The sequence below is a fragment of the Carcharodon carcharias genome, chromosome 21 (genome assembly GCF_017639515.1).
Source record: "Carcharodon carcharias isolate sCarCar2 chromosome 21, sCarCar2.pri, whole genome shotgun sequence".
Classification (NCBI taxonomy): Eukaryota; Metazoa; Chordata; class Chondrichthyes; order Lamniformes; family Lamnidae; genus Carcharodon; species Carcharodon carcharias.
The window spans coordinates 60,593,659-60,611,576 of record NC_054487.1 but is presented as its reverse complement, the minus strand read 5'-3'; positions in this window follow the sequence as shown (position 1 = coordinate 60,611,576).

Here is a 17,918-nt window from a genome sequence, read left to right as displayed (position 1 = left end):
TCCATGAACATCCCCCAACTCAATGATGGGTGGAGCCCAGCACGAGTGCAAAAGACAAGGCTGACGTGCTTGCAACCACCTTCAGCCAGAAGTGCCAAGTGGATGATCCATTTCTGCCACCACTTCACATTCCATGATCACAAGAACCAGTTATCAGCCAATTTCATTCACTCCACATGATATCAAGAAATGACTGAGTGCAGTGGATATCGCTAAGGCTATGGGCCACATCAACACCCTGACTGCAGTGCTCCAGAACTAACCACACCTAGTTGAATTCCAGAAGTGAGATGAGAATGGCTACCCTTGACATGGCAGCATCTGACTGAACGTTATGTCAAGGAGCCTTGTAAAATTGAAGTCAATGGGAATCGGTGGGGAAACTTCCACTGGTTGGTTCAGAGCTCTAGGAAATTGCTGCAGGAGTTCCTCAGGGTTGTGTTCTATGCCCAACCATCTTCAGCTGCTTCATCAATGATGATTCCTCCATGATAAGGCCAGAAGTGGAGATGTTCACTGATGATCACACAGTATTCAGCTTAGATAATGAAGCAGTCAATATCCGTATGCAGCAAGACCTGGACAACATTCAGGCTTGGGTTGATTAGTGGCAAGTAACATTCACACCACAGAACTGCCAGGCAATGATTATCTCCAACAAGAGAAAATCTAACTCACCCCTCTTTTGATATTTCATTGAAAAGCCCACCATCGGCATCCTGGGGGTCACCGCTGACCAGAAACTTAACTGGACCAACCACACAAATACCGTGGCTACAAAAACAGGTCAGATTCTGGGTATTCTGAGGCAAGTGACTCGCCTCCTGACTCCTGAAAGCCTTTCCAGGACCTACGAGGCAGTCAGGAGCATGCTGGAATGCTCTCCTCTTACCTAGATGAGTGCAACTTCAATAACACTCAAACCTTGATACCATTCAAGACAAAGGAGCCCACTGCTTGGCATCCTAAAAAATTCACTCCTTCCATCACTCACTGCTTGGGTGCAGTGTGTATCATCTACAAGATGCACTGCAGCAACTCGCCAAGGCTTCTTTGACAGCACTTTCCAAACCTGCAACTTCCACTACCTAGAAGGACCAAGGTGTCAGGCACATGATAGTGCCATCACCTGCAAGTTCCCCTCCATGTCACACACCATCCTGACTTGAAAATATATCACAGTTCCTTCATTGTTGCTGGGTCAAAGTGCTGATGCTCTGGAGTACCTACACCACATGCACTGCAGCGGTTCAAGGCTGTAGCTCATCACCACCTTCACAAAAATAATTATGGTTGAACAATAAACGCTGGCCTTGTCAGCAACCCCATATCCCACGAGTGAGGTTTTTTTTTAAAAAAGGAGCAGAGGCAATTAAACATGCATGGAGCCTGTTGAAATGAATGTCCAACTATGCAATTATTTATTTATAATTAGTCGCAAAAAAAATTTTTGACCAGCCCACTATAATTTTAGTTACACAATCTGCTTAGCAAATAATCTAGAAAGGAATAAAATAAAATATCAGATACTTTTTTGACCCCTTCAAAGAGAAAAGTCCCTATAATGGACACACAAAATGCTGAAAATACTCAACAGGTTTGGAGGGTGAAACGGTTAATGGACAGAGTTTTCCCGGCTCCTTGGGCAGACAAGGACCAAGAATGGCAGGCCCAGTACAGCTGTCGAGACTTAAGAGCTGGCCTGCCATCCTTAACAGGGCAGCCAGTACGGAGGTTGTCTCCAGGAAGATTAAGTCATCAGACACACCCACTGGTAAGTGCGAGCTTCTGACATGGGAGTCCTAAAGCCCATTGTTTCAGGTCTGTGACCTTTTATCAGAGCATTTTATAGAAAAGACTAGCTATTGGCATTAGAGAAAATGACAAATATAAACATTGTTAAACTGTTGCTACACCAGAGGCTACTCGGTGATATTTGGGATTGTTTACTTGGATCTTGACCAGCTGATTCCTGTAACATTATAAATTATGAACAGGACCTTTAAAAATTCTTAAAGCCTCACTCATTGCAATATGTGGGTTAAAATTCCAAGTTATGTAATCTCATATGTGTATTTGGTCTTTTTTGTCCTTTTAAATTTTTGTTGGTAAATAATATTTTATAATTGTCAGTTCTTCTGACAAGAATTTCATTATCCATTAATCATCCTATTTAGCTTCCACTGTATGAAGAAATTAGTTCTACAGAATTGATTAAACATAGTACCAATAGCAACGAGCTCTGCATGCATATTAAATCCCTGTGCAATGCAAGTGGAATTTTTGATGTTTCAAATTCATTTGATAATCTAATTGAAGCACTGGTATGAGTGCATCATCTGTATATGTTAGTTCTGTAATGAGAAAGTTGAATGCTATTTGAGCAGCTTTCCAACTTTGTTTAGAAAACTTTTTTTGAACAATTTTTTTTAATGAAAGCTGTTCTGGTGCTCATTTTGGTAAAGTGCTGTATGTTGCTAATGATATGATTAAAAACCAAGGGAACAAACTGTATTTTGTTTACAATAGAAAAGATAATGAATGAAAACTTGAATGTTCATATGATGCTCAATGCTTTTACCATGGTAGAACTGAATGAAAATGTAAGTTTATAGCAATGTCCATAAAAGAGTATATTCATATAATGTGACTTTCATGTTTTCTTTACTTTTCTTTGAACTCAATACTATAGGGAAAGGAGTTGAAAAAAATAAACAATTATCTTTAAGTATAGCATTGTATATCTGCATAGCTATATATGTACATGGACATCAGGACAAGGAAAAAGACAAAAAGCCCAAAATTAACTTATATTGATAATGTTAAAGAGTAAAGATGTCACTTGAATCAGTATCCTAACTTAGAGACAAAACTTGGGTCTTCAATGACACTACAAGTATTAGAGTATGGTATGAAACTCCTTTGACTGCTTTCCTAATGGATGCAAAAAAAATTGGAGTTTCCGATTGTCACTTTGTAACTTTTCCAAAACCAGGTACACAATTTTACCAGCCTGATCTGTTTCAGTTATTTGTATATGAAAGAATTGACCAGGCAACTGAACAATATATGTTTGTAGTAGTTATAGTTTGATGTCCAGGTTAAAAATCCATTTAAAGGCTCAACTTATGTAGTGTGAATGTTGTGATGCCATCAGGAATAAATCTCTCAGGCAGGAGTTCAGTACATGGACGATAGTCTGACTTGGATGGCCACAGTCACAGTTTGAGCTGTTCCTCATGCTCCACTTGTAGAGCAAGTGGTCACACCTTCCCTGACCTGTCCTCAAGCGGTTGTCCAGATATCAGTTACCAGGTTGCAGTTGGTGATGTTTATAGTTAACCATCGAGAGGTGGGCTATCATCAGTTTGTAGGGTGTGGAGTGTTTTCCAGTAGGGGCTGCATGATTTCCGACAGGTTTGTGTTTTTTTATTTGAAATCCTGTGTAAGTAGGAATGCTTTAGCTGTCAATCGACGGTGTTCTTCAAGGAGGATATTTTCCCTGCTGCCATAAGGAGGTTCAATATAGGCTAGCACAGAAAACCACTCCAGTTGTGTTGGTCTCAACATTCCAGAAATAATCCTCATTACTTCCTGAAGGTGGATATATACTATGTTTGTGTGGTAGTTCCTGAGCCAAGTTGAGCAGCAGAACTCTGTTGGGTAGGCCAGGGTGAGTGAAGCAGTATGTAGCATATTGGCTCTGCTGCCCCAGGTGGTGTCCGCCAGTTTTTGTATGAGATTCACTCTCACCTTGACCTTGGCATTGATTTTCTGGAAGTGTTGCCAGTAGGTTCATGTACAGTCATGAGCGGTGCCAAGTATTTTGGTTTTGGGTCATGGGTGAGTAGTTGGCCACAAAACTGGACATGAGGTTCTTCCCTGGCCTTCAAGTTGTTCAGGTGGAAGGTTAAAGCAACAACCTTGGCAGCAATTGGTTGAAGTCTCCATTTTCTAAAGTAGGCTCCCAGGAAAATGTAGATCATCAGTGAGTATTTTCTCAATGTCCTGGAGTTCTTTAGCCTGGAAAGCCAGGGCCAAGTCTTCAGCATATGTGAAAAGCTGAATTCTTTGGGAGTAAGGTCACTGGATATGTGTTGAAGGAGGTCACTCTATATGCTGAAAACCTGAAACTAATGCTATCAAGAAAGTGACCAAACCCTGGCCACTGGACTCCGGGTTCAAGCGGTAAAAACACACTGACAACTGAACTGGAAAGCTGTGAGGTATCATTGTTGGCTTTCCCTTGGTTTGAGGATGATATCTGCTCAGGGTTGAGAGTTTCTGCCTGGATGGTCTTGTGACTGAATAGGCTGATTCACGAACCATAGATCTTTGGGCACATGGAGCAGGATGTCCCATGGGGTAGTTGAATCTGGAGTGCAGGGTTTGCTTCCTTTCCTTGTCTGCCTTGTCATTGAGACATTGTGACTCAAAACGTGACGCAGCTTGATGTACAGTTTTCGTAATTTTGAACAATTGGTAGCAAGCCCCTCCCAGTCATTAATGTAATTGCTGCAGTGCTTCCAGGAGAGCTTCAGAATATCTTTGAAGTGTTTTCTTTGCCCTCCCCTGGAATGTTGGCAATTTGAGAGTTGAGAAAACAAGGCCTAATGGGAAAGATGCTTTTTGGGCACCCAGACACAGTGTCCAGTCCATTGAAGTTAATTTTGCAGGCATTTTACCTGAATGCTTGTGGAGTGGCTTCAAGGACATTAGTGTTTGCTCCAGAGGAGGTGGCAAAGGCATTGTTGATGGAATTTCTCTAGCGCTCTGTGTCGCTGATGCACAGTCCAGGTGTCACTGTAGCACAAGAATGTGGGGATGATAACTGCTCTGTGCATGAAGACTTTTGTTGACTTCTGGAAGTCTTTGTTGTCAAACAGTCACCACCGTTGTTTGTAAAAGGCTGAGCTGGCGCAGCTGATCCAGTGTTGGATCTCCTTGTCAATGATGGCCATTTGAGAGAGGTGGGTGCCAAGGTGTAGGAAGTGTTCAGCATATTCCAGGGTCTCTCCTTCAACACATACGGAAGTGGAATATTTGGCTGACCAGGTGTGGGTTGATATGAGTTTTGTTTAGGCAAATTTTAAGGACAGGCCAAGTTCCTTGTATGCAGAATTGAAGAGATCAAGAGTGGTTTGCAAATATAGTCCAGAGTGCGCAACAACACTGCAGTCTGAGATCACATAGGTCAATGGTGGTTAGTTTAGTTTTGAAACAGAGGCGACTGAGGTTAGAGTTTTCCATCCAGGTGATATTTAATAGACATCAGAGGGCAATTGATCTTTTGAGATGAATAACCACTGGCAGGTAGATTGCCCAGTCTTGCTTGATACTGTCCAAATTTTGAAGGCACCTGTTTCAGATCTCTCACTCAAGACAGTTGCAGCCATATCATCATGAGGCAATTGCAGGGTTATGATGAAGCTTCTTGGACATTCAAATATTTGTAACTGTTCCGATCTCCATAGAGACCGATTATGTTTTTCGAAAAAAGATTGAACCTCCTATCATTCACTGCTCCACCACAGGCTGTGCTGTGGACCCTCCTTCTGCACCGCTTCCCACCTCCACCACCAAAAACAGAGCCGTCAATCAGCGAAATCAATTCATCTGACAAGAGCTTTCCCTTTCACACCTTCATGGTGCTGTTAGAAACCCCATTAAAAGTTAAACCTTGAGATAAAAACAAAAAAACTGCGGATGCTGGAAATCCAAAATAAAAACAGAATTACCTGGAAAAACTCAGCAGGTCTGGCAGCATCGGCAGAGAAGAAAAGATTTGACGTTTCGAGTCCTCATGACCCTTCGACAGAGTTAAAGCTTGTTCAGTAAGATTGCCTGTTTGGCAATCTGAGTAGTTGAACAACTGATTTATAAGAACATAAGTATGAGAAATTGGAGGAGTAGACCATACGGGCCTTAAGCTTACTATGCCATTCAGCTATGAACATGGCTGACCCTCTGCCTCAACTCCACTTTCCCACCCACTCCCCACATCCCTTGATTTCCTGAGAGACCAAAAATGTGTCTATTTCAGCCTTAAATATATTCAATGGTAGAGCATCCACAACCCTCTGGGCTAGAGAATTTCAAAGATTCACAACACTTTGAGTGAAGAAGTTTCTCCTCCTCTGACCCTTAAAAAGTAACTTTTTATATTTGTGGATTGTTGTTAAATGTCTCCAATATTATTTAATTACTAGATTTCTAAAAATAATTTTTTAAAGTTTGTGATATTTCCACTTTTACCTTAGACCCATCTGTGTGTCCCAATCTTTATTTTACTCTCTAAAATTATTAAGAAGTGATTTGATTTTGGTGCTTTTCATTTCCTGGTTTGCTGACTGTGAGGATTCTTTAATATGATTGACTGTTTGAATAGATTGATGACATCACTGCAGCATGAGGCTGGGAATCTCCATCAAGCTTTCTTTGAGGTCACTGGTTCGTGCCCTTGTTTCACTGCTGGCCATAAAATCTGGGCTGACGTTTCTAATATTTTGAGCTGAGTTAAATAAAATCATGTGTATTTTAACAATGATGTACTGATTTATCCCCAGTGAATGAATCCGCCTCTTGTTTACTTATTCTTGTTGCAAAGATTGTTGGTTCGTTCGGCAAATCACCTTCATCTTACAAATCATCTGTCAAAGAAAACAAAATTTTTTGAAAGGAATTTAGTGATAATTTTTAAAAACTCAGCACGTTTCATGCATTAGCAGTTCAGGTTGTCCTACCGTGGCATCTGGGTAGAAGTAAAATTTGTAAACTTAATCTTTGTACAAGGTACATAAAGATATTCTGTTTTGTTCAGGAACAAGTTTGCCCAATTCTGTACAAGAAGTAATTCCTCTGAAGTTTGCCAAGGATTCAAAAGGTCTTGTCTGATATATTTGATTAGCACCATTTGTGACTCCTCAGATACTGAAGAAGTCCATGTCCAAATGCAGCAAGACCTGAACAATATCCAGGCTTGGGCTGACAAGAGGCATGTAACATTCGTGCCACACAAGTGTCAGGCAATGACCATCTCCAACAAGAGAGAATCCAACCATTGCCTCTTGATGTTCAATCGCATTACCAACACTGAATCTCCCACTATCGACATCCTGGGGGTTACCATTGACCAGAAACAACTGGACTAGCCAAATAAATACTGTGGCTATACAGCTGGTCAGAGGCTAGGGCTCCTGCAACAAATATCTCACCTCCTGACTCCCCAAGGCCTGTCCACCAACTACAAGGCACAAGTTTGATGGAATACTCTCCACTTGCCTGGATGAATGCAGCTCCCTCAATATTCAAAAAGCTTGACACCATCCAGGACAAAGCAGCCTGCTTGATTGGCACCATATCCACAAACATTCACTCCCTCCACCACCAACGCACATTGGCAGCAGTATGTACCATGTACAAGATGCACTGCAGGAATTCACCAAGGGTCCTTTAACAGCACCTTCCAAATCCAGGACCACTACCATCTAGAAGAATAAGGGCAGCAGATAGATGGGAACACGACCACCTGGAAGATTCCCTCCAAGTCACTCACCATTATGACTTAGAAATATATCACTTTTCCTTCACTGTCACTGGGTCAAAATCCTGGAACTCCCTCCCTGACAGCACTGTGGGTGTACCTACACCACATGGACTGCAGCGGTTCAAGAAGGCAACTCACCACCAGCTTCTCAAGGGCAGTTAGGGATAGGCAATAAATGCTGGCCCAGCCAGCAAAGCCCACATCCCATGAACAAATTAAAAAAATTACAAGTTGTTTCCAGACTTGTAGTGCTCTATTGGACTGTTCATAATCTCTCTCAACTATTTGTTTCTGAAAATAAGTGTTTATGAATAAACCTGTTTAATAGTAGCTTGTTATGGTTGATGCCGTTCACGTTGATATTATCTATTTCCTGAAGTGGCATGAGGGGTACTATCCAGTAACAAGGTTACCGTTAAAAGGAGGATTGTTTGTCCTGCATTATATCATTTCCCACTATACTAACGCATTAGATTAAATTTCAGATCATTGGGCGTGTGTTTGATTGTACTGTTACAAGACCTTATGGTGATTTTGGAGCTCATTTCTCACTTTCAAAAATTATGAAGATATTGGAAACCAGATTTGAGGAGTTTAGTCATCTGGAGGGAAGCACAATTTTTGCTACAGATGTTCAATCTAGAAGGTCTATTTACTACATTACTCTATAATGTCCATACATGTACAACAAAATATTTATAACCTTATCACTTTGAATAAATATTGTATGGCAGTCCTTTGATCACAACATGACTATATAAAGTAGTGTTAACCTCTGTTTAACAACAAAATGATCACGTAAGTAAATCCGTCCACCATCTGCTGGGTGTATTTTAGATCCACAAATGATGGGATTAACTTTGAAAAGCTGCTTAAGATGATTGGAGGGTGCCTTTGATGAAGCACACAGGCAAAGTAATCTACAGTAACTATCAACATGTTAGAGAGAATTTTTTTACTACTAAATCTTCAGAGATTATTGATCCACAGGCTGATTAATTATATAAACATAAATGCATTGCACAGTCAGCTTTTTCATATTCACCTGCTATTTTAAAGTCTACAGTTTGTGTTGTATTGTCTATTCATGCAACTAACTTGACACTAACTGCAACCCATAAAAATGAAAAGTCTGAAACCTGAAGAATTTTCAGATTTCAAAACTGTCTCTTCAGCCTAACCAGTCTGTGTTGTTTCTCCTCTACGCGTGAAGCAGTTCCACTCCTAAATAGCTTATTTATTCCCCAAAATGATATCTTAAAATATATTTGTTTCACATTTGGCATATAATTCCTGTAGTGTTTCCTCCGTCATATTTTATTGATGCCCCTATTCTTGGAAAAGAATGTAACCTTTTAGCTTACTTTTAAAAAATTCATTCACGGGATGTGGGCTTTGCTGGCTAGGCCAATATTTATGCCCATCCCTAGTTGCCCTTGGGAAGGTGGTGGAGAGCTGCCTTCTTGAACCGCTGTAGCCCATGTGGTGTGGGTACACACAATAGTGCTATTAAGAAAGGAGTTCCAGGGTTTTGACCCAGCGACATTGAAGGAAAAGTGATATATTTCCAAGTCAGGATAGTGAGTGACTTGGAGGGGACCTTCCAGGTGATGGTGTTCCAATCTATCTGCTGCCCTTGTCCTGGATGGTAGTGGTCATGGGTTTGTAAGGTACCACCTAAGGTGCCTTGGTGAATTCCTGCAGTATATCTTGCAGATGGTACACACTGCTGCTACTGTGCATCGATGGTGGAGGGAGTGAATGTTTGTGGATATGGTGCCAATAAAGCGAGCTGCTTTGTCCTGGATGGTGTCAAGCTTCTTGAGTATTGTGGGAGCTGCATTCATCCAGGCAAGTGGGAAGTACTCCATCGCACTCCTGACTTGTGCCTTGTAGATGATGGACGGAGTTTGGGGGTCAGGAGATGATTTGCTTGTCACAGGATTCCTAGCCTCTGACCTGCGCTTGTAGCCACAGTATTTATATGGTTAGTCCAGTTCAGTTTCTGGTCAATGGTAACCTCCCCAGGATGTTGATAGTTCGGGATTCAGTGATGGTAATGTCATTGAATGGCAAGGGGCGATGGTTAGATTCTCTCTTGTTGGAAATGGTCATTGCCTGGCACTTGTGTGGCATGAATGTTACTTGCTACTTGTCAGCCCAAGCCTGGATATTATCCAGGTCTTGCTGTATTTGGACATGGACTGCTTCAGAATCTGAGGAGTCACGAATGGTGCTGAACATTGTGCAATCATCAGTGAACATCCCCGCTTCTGACCTTATGATGGAAGGAAGATCATTATGAAGAAGCTGCGGAATTCCTGCAGTGACACCCTGGAGCTGAGATGACTGACCTCCAACAACCACAACCGACTTCCTTTGTGCTAGGTATGACTCCAACCAGTGGAGTGTTTTCCCCTTTATTCGCATTGCTTCCAGTTTTGCTAGGGCTCCTTGATGCCACACTTGGTCAAATGCGGCCTTGATCTCAAGGGCAGTCACTCTCACCTCACCTCTGGAGTTCAGCTCTTTTTGTCCATGTTTGAACAAGGCTGTAATAATGCAGGAGCTAAGTAGCCCTGGCAGAATCCAAACTGGGCGTCAGTGAGCAGGTTATTGCTAAGCAAGTGCCGCTTCATAGCACTGTTGACGACCCCTTCCATTATTTCACTGATGATGGAAAGTAGATTGGATGGGTGATAATTGGCTGTGTTGGATTTGCCCTACATTTTGTGTACAGGTCATACCTGGGCAGTTTTCCACATAGCCAGGTAGATACCAGTATTATAGCTGTACTGGAACAGCTTGGCTAGGGGTGCGGCAAGTTCTGAAGCACATGTCTTCAGTACTATTGCTGGAATATTGTCAAGGCCCATAGACTTTGCTGTATCCAGTGCCTTCAGCCATTTCTTGATATCACGTGGAGTGAATCGAATTGGCTGAAGACTGGCATCTGTGATGTTGGGGACCTCCGGAGGAGACTGAAATGGATCATCCAGTTGGCACTTCTGGCTTCAGGCTTAATTTTTGCACTGATGTGCTGGGCTTCCCCATTATTGAGGATCGGGATATTTGTGGAGCCTCCTCCCCCAGTGAGTTGTTTAATTGTCCACCACCATTCATGACTGGATGTGGCAGGACTACAGCGCTTAGATCTGATCTGTTGGTTTTGAGATCGCTTAGCTCTGTCTATCACTGGCTGCTTATGCTGTGTGGCATGCAAGTAGTCCTGTGTTTTTGCTTCACCAGGTTGACACCTCATTTTTAGGTATGCCTGCCCTCCTACACTCTTCATTGAACCAGGGTTGATCCCCTGGCTTGATGGTAATGGTAGAATAGGGGAAATGCCGGCCATGAGGTTACAGTTAGTGTACGAGTACAATTCTGCTGCTGCTGATGGCCCACAGCGCCTCCTGCAGGCCCAGTCTTGAGTTGCTATTAAGAGACGCTAGATAATTGGGAATTTTAACATAGAGTTGTAAGTGACTTTAGCGAAAAAGATTTCCAGGGGTGGACACAGAAGGAAGTGACTTGGAAATATATTGCTGTTCCTTCACTGTCACTGGGTCAAAACCCTGGAATTCCTTCCTTAATAGCACTGTTGTGTGTACCTACACCACATGGGCTGTAACCTCTTAATCCAAGCTTTGGGATATCTGTCCTAATATCCTGTGGCTTGATGTTAAACTTTGTTTGATAATGTTCCCATGAAGTGACTTGGAAGGTTTTACTACATTAAGGGTGCTATATAAATGAAAATTGTTGGTCAGCACAGCACAGTACACATTTCAAAAGGTGGTGACTGTAGAGCATTCAAATGGTAACATATTACAATATGAAGCCAAATACTCCCATTCTACATGCTCTGGCTTCATGCAAAAGTACAAAAATTCTTGGAGGGGTCCAGTGGTGGTAAATTGTAATGTGTTACTGAAAACAAATGAGATATAATGGAGTGGATTTCATTGTGCAGACACATTGGGATTTGCTGGCAGGTGAGGGCAGCAGCATGTAAGTGCAGTGCATGCCATTGGCTTTTTAACCAAACTACATCCAAGTTTTCTGTTCAATTAATGTCAGTGAGTGTGATAATAATATGCACAATGCAATTTCAACTCTGGTATTTAAAGGGACACTCCAAATATCCAAGTTGAAGGCGTTTGGTGTTGGGATAGAGAACCACAACCTGTGATATGCAGTTGAGAGGGCAAAGTCTGCACCTCGCTTCACCTCCCTAGATGGGCCGTATAGATCTAGAGGAAGATACTCTTTTCTACTGATAGGAGAAAAAGTCCTGCAATTGACACCCAGCAGGTCAACAGCAGCACTCCTGGATTCAATGTAGAAATCTCTCCATCCATCTTTTCCTAATGCAGTAGAGAATACAGAATGTCGGGGAGAAGCAGAGATTGGAAGTGACCCTCTAGTCATCTTTCAATTATGATCCACAGAGGAAGCAACACTGGAAATCTGCAGAGCCTCAGCATGCCTGGCTGTGGGAGATGGGGTTCCACGAGTGATCTGGTGACAGAATTAAATACCAGAGAGCCACATCGCACACAATACTCAAATCATGTTGACTTGATGTCAGCAGCCACTTAATCATTATGCACACTGACCAAATTTAACTTCAAGCATTCACCTTCACAGCATTCATGTCTTTTATCTCTCCAGACCTAGTGGTCTAAGCTACTCATGACCTTGAGGACTTGTCAGAGGAGGCCATTCCCTCTAAGGGTGCACTGTCACAGGATTTATAAAACCATAAGCAATAGATCCAGGGTAGACCATTCGGTCCCTTGAGCCTGTTCTGCCATTCAGTAAGATCTCGGTTGAACTTCTACCTCAGCTACACCTTCCCACACTATCCCCATATCCCTTTTCCTTTTCCATAGCCAGCCTAAAGCTTATGACACAATGATCACTGTCTCCCTAAATGTTCCTTCCCCTACTGAAACTTGATCCACTTGGCTCACCTCATTCCCAAGGACCAAGTCTAGCAGTCTAGCAGTGCCTCCTTTCTCATTGGACTGGAAACATTCTGCTGCAGAAACACGCTCTAGGAACTCTTGCCCCTGTTATGGCACAGCAGATGGTAAATGCCAAGCTGCTCAAATTTCAGAGGGAAACTTGAAGCAGCTGCCGCAACTATTTGAAATTTATATGTATTTCGAGACAGAGCCTTTGAATTCAGAGGGAATACGACCAGCCAGTCTTATAGGTTTCTTACAAAACTAAATTAAACATTTATTAATAAAAAAAGATTTTAAGCAGAACATAGGTTTACAAATTACTATGATAACTTCTAGCTCCCCTAGTTAATCTAACTCCCAGTTACACCTCCATTAAGGCAACAGTAAGACACACAGATTTTAAAAGACGCAGGCAATGTAACACACAATACCCTGTACAGTCGAATTTAAAGTCAGTTTTCCTCAACTTTGGTTCTTTGTTGACAGAAGCTTGAGGCTTAGATGCTGGAGACTTGTTTGATCTTAGAATGCCTTCCCTTGCACACAGCCTTCTCTCCTTTATACATATTTTCCTCTTTGAATACAAATACCCATTGTTTCACTATGTCTTTGGACTTTACCTTTCTAATAAGAAAAATCTATCATAGTACCAATTTTACCAGTAATCTTTGGGAATATTAAACACACTGTTTCTTAACTTCTCCTGGCTAGGTGTAACATTTTGAACACCACCCCCCCACCCCCCAACTTTTGAATTCAAGATAGTCTGGTTTATTTAAAAATGTAAATGATCCCTTCACACTTCACACTGTAAAACTTCCCCCATGTTTACCTATTTAACATTTCAAACCTAGCTCATCTTCTGATGTATCAAAGCCTTCAAACCAGCTGCCTTTAACTCAATTAAGTCCCACACATAGAGACATAGACACAGACCACACTATTACTCTACTTTACAATAAGTTCCAATAACATTATGAAAATTATTATATCTTCCTGACAGCTCCCTGCTTACTAAAAATGAACTGTCATAATTCAAAAAGACAACTTCATTTTTTGAACCCATATTACATTACTTCCTATACTTATTATTTTATTGCATTATCATATGCTTGCATTAATGTAACTATATATATATAAATAAATAAATCCTTAGTAGCAACAGAAAACATTCTAGTCCAGTGTTCAGGTTTTAAATGTCCAATTTTCCCTTTAAGCTTCAAACTCTCGACAATGCATTTACAATCAACTTTTCTTGTCCTCCCAAATGTATAATCTTTAGATTAAATGGTTGCAGTAATAAACTCTATCTGAATAACCTTGCACTTCTGTCTCAAAATTTGTCCAGAAACTTTAAAGGATTGTGGTCTGTATAAACAATTGTTTCTGACTAATTGTTTGCAACATAGATTTCAAAATGCTGCAATGCTAACACCAACCCCAAAGTCTCCTTTTCGAGCGTTGAATCTCTTCTCTGTTGTACATTCAACTGCTGTGAAAAATACCCTATGGGTTTTTCAATTCCAGTGTCATTGTTTTGTAATGTGCGGCCCCAATACCTATATTGCTTGCGTCAACGACCAACTTAAATTGCTTGGCTTAATTGGGTACTGCCAAAACTGGTGTCATAGTTAATACAGTTTTCAAACTGTCGAGTGTCTTCTGACACTCCTGTGTCCATTGAAACTACTTGTTCTTTTTTAATAGTTCAGTCACTGGAGCAACCACACTGTTAAAATTTGGTACAAATTTCCAATAAAACCCACTCATGCCCAGAAATCTCAAAACTTCTTGTTTTCTTGTAGGCAGTGGGAAATCCACAATAACCTTGACTTTCACATCCCTCGGAGCTACCTTACCATGTCCAATGGTATGGCCTAGATACGTAACTTGCGCTTTTGCAAATTCACTTTTAGCCAATTTTGCCACCAAATCAGCTTCCTATAATCAAGTAAATAATTCTTCCAGCTGTTGTAAATGCCACCTCCCACGTCTGACTGAAACCTATCAAGTTGTCAATATTACAGGATAATTGCCCAGACCTGCAATTTCTTTGTTTGTCAGTCTTTGATTTTGTATCAAACAGCATGACTTAAAACTGAAATAGTCCATCTGGCGTCACCAAAACTGATATCTCCTTTGTTCTCTCCGATAACAGTACTTGCCAATATCCTCTTAGCAAGTCAATCTTTGTGATAAGTTTTGATTGTCCCACTTTCTCAAACAGTCTTCCAACCGTGGTATAGGATATGAATCTGCTTTTGTCACCACATTCACCTTTCAATAGTCCACACATAGTCTTTGTGTTCCATCCAGTTTCGATACCAGTACAAGAGGCGAACTCCAATTACTGCAACTCGGCTCAATGATATCATTTTGAAGCATGAATTCAATTTCTTTCTGTGCTTGTGATAACTTTACCGGATTTAATTTATAAGGATGTTGTCTTACCAAAGATGGAACTTCTATGCATACATCGTGTATAGCTAAATTTGTCTTCCTCTGCTTACTCCCACAAATATCTTCCTGTGACTGTAATAGCTTCCCCAAATCACTTTGACACTTGTCTAGAAGGTAACGTAATATTGCATTTAATTTTCAAGTACCCCTTCATTATCCAATTTGTTTAAAGGAAAATCAATTTCAGAATTGTGCATTTCTATTTCTTTCTCATTATCTACCACCATTAGTACCTCATTTTGGTCCTCTTCCCTGTCAAAGAACTTTTTAAGCATATTTACATGACACACCCTCTGCTTCTTTCTTAACCTGGAGTATTTATTAAATAATTTACTTCAGTCAGTTTCTTTTCAATCGTGTAAGGCCCACTAAACCCTGCCTTTAATGAATCACCCAGTATTGGTAACAGAACTAGCACTTTCCCCCAGCAACAAAACTACAAGCTGTAGCTTTCCTGTCTGCTCTCACTTTCATCACTTCTTGTGATATCTTTAAATGTTCCCTAGCTAAATCATATGCTCTGTCCAATCTCGCTCTGAAGTTTGATACATAATCCAGGAGAGTAGTTTCTGAATTTTGACCCATCAATTTCTCATGAATCAATTTCAGTGGTCCTCTCACCTCCAGACCATAAACTAGTTCAAAAGGACTAAAACTAGTCGATGCATTAGGAATGTCCCTAATAGCAAATAACAAGAGTGGAATTCCCCTATCCCAATTCTTTGGATAATTCTGACTATATGCCCTTATCATAGTTTTTAGAGTTTGATGCCATCTTTCCAAAGCCCCTTATGACTCAGGATGACAAGCTATTGACTTAAATTGTTTTATTCCCAAACTGTTCATTACTTGCTTAAACAGCTGTGACATGAAATTTGAACTCTGATCTGATTGTATTCCTTTAGGTAATCCATATCTTGTAGCAAATTTAGTCAACTCTTCCACAATTTTCTTTGTTATAATATTTCGCAAAGGTATTGCTTCAGAAAACCTGATAAACACATCCATTATTGTCAGTAAGTACTGATTTCCACTTTTAGCCTTAGGGACGGGCCCTACACATTCAATCAACATCCTAGTAAAAGGCTCTTCAAATGCTGAAATGGGAATTAAAGGTACTGGCTTAATCACTGCTTGTGGTTTCCCTATCACTTGACATGTGTGACATGTTCTACAGAATGTGACTACATCCCTATGCAATCCAGGCCAATAAAAATGTTTTTGTATTTTCGCCTGTGTCTTTCTAATTCCTAAATGTCTCCTCATTGGAATTTCATGAGCTATCCTCAGAACCTCATTTCTATATTCCAATTTTAGTACAACCTGATGCATCTCCCTTCAGCTGTCATTTGCTGAAGCATGATAAGGCTTCCTTTTTCTCATTAAAATATTGCTCTTGAGGTAATAACATTCTGGAATACATTTTGCCTCTGTTTCTGAGTAAGCTGTCTGACATAACTGTTTTATTTGCGAATCCTTTTTCTGTAGCTCCACTAAACACCTTGAGTTAAATACCTCAACTGCATTGTCTTCTAGTCTTTCTTCCTGAACAACTTTGTCAAACACAGTGTCAGCTAATTAGACTTCTATACCTTTCCTCTGCCTTTAAACTTCCTGTTCTTCTTGTTTCAACCAATGAGCCTGTGATCTTGTTATCACACAATCTGGAAACAATCTAGGATGCTCTCTCTGCAACACTTCTGTTGAAAACACTTCTTCAGGCTTCTCAACTACCATAGGCATCACCCACATCTGTGATCCAGCTATATCATTACCCAGAATAACGTGAACCCCTCCAATGGGCAATTTTTCCACTACTCCAACAATCACCTCACCTGTTTTCCACTTACTCTTTAAATTTACCTACCACAACGGAATAGGTTTAGCATCTCCATGAACCCCACTTATTATCACCTGTTCCTGCAATACTCCCTCTGAACAACAAATGTCACTATCCCACAACATTAAGGATTGACTAGCCCCCTGTGTTTAAAATTCCACCCTGTACACATGGAAGGAGTTTCCCTTCACATACAAAATCTTTAAACATTTCTCTTGGGTAAATTGTGAACATATTCTCACTTCTTTACCTATCACTAATTCTTCCCATATTATCTGAACACAAACCACTGATTTTTCCTGTGCCTGAACCTCGGAACTCACAGTAATTTTACTTCCAGTACTTTTCTGCATCCCAATAATCCCAACAGATTTCCCTGTAATTTCCAACACACTGACTTTATTACAATGAGAACACCTCAATTTTCGAGTGTCACCTCTACCCTCAGCACCTTCCTTTTTATTCTGAGAAAAAAACTTCCTAGGAATTTCCACCCACCCCTTCTCTTCCCTGACTACCCACCTTCCTTTCATCTTCCCACTTTCGATCCTTCTCTGATTTAAAAGGGTGACAGAAAAAAGGTTTGGCTCTATGAACTAATTCATAATCATCAGCTATCTCTGCTGCTTGTCTTACTGTTTCAATCCTCTATTCCCCCACGTGAGTTCTCACTACTGAAGGAATTGGATCTTTAAATTCTTCCAAAAGAATTACTTCTCTAAGAGCTGCATATGTTGTTTCTATCTTTAATGCCCATTTGCACCGGTGAAAATTACTTTGTTTTACTCTCAAACTCAACATAATTTTGCCCAGGCTGTTTTCTCATATTCCTAAATTTCTGCCTGTATGCCTCAGGAACCAACTCATATGCACTCAAAATAGCCTTTTTTTTTTACCACATCACAGTTCACTGACATTTCTTCTGACAGTGAAGCATAAACCTTATGTGCTCTACCCACCAACCTGGATTGTAATAATAACAATGTCAAGTTTTCCTGTGGCTATTTCATTTGTGTAGCTATCTTCTCAAATGAAATAAAGAATGCTTCAACCATCTCTTTCCTCAAACTTTGGAAGAGCTTATACAAATTTAAACATC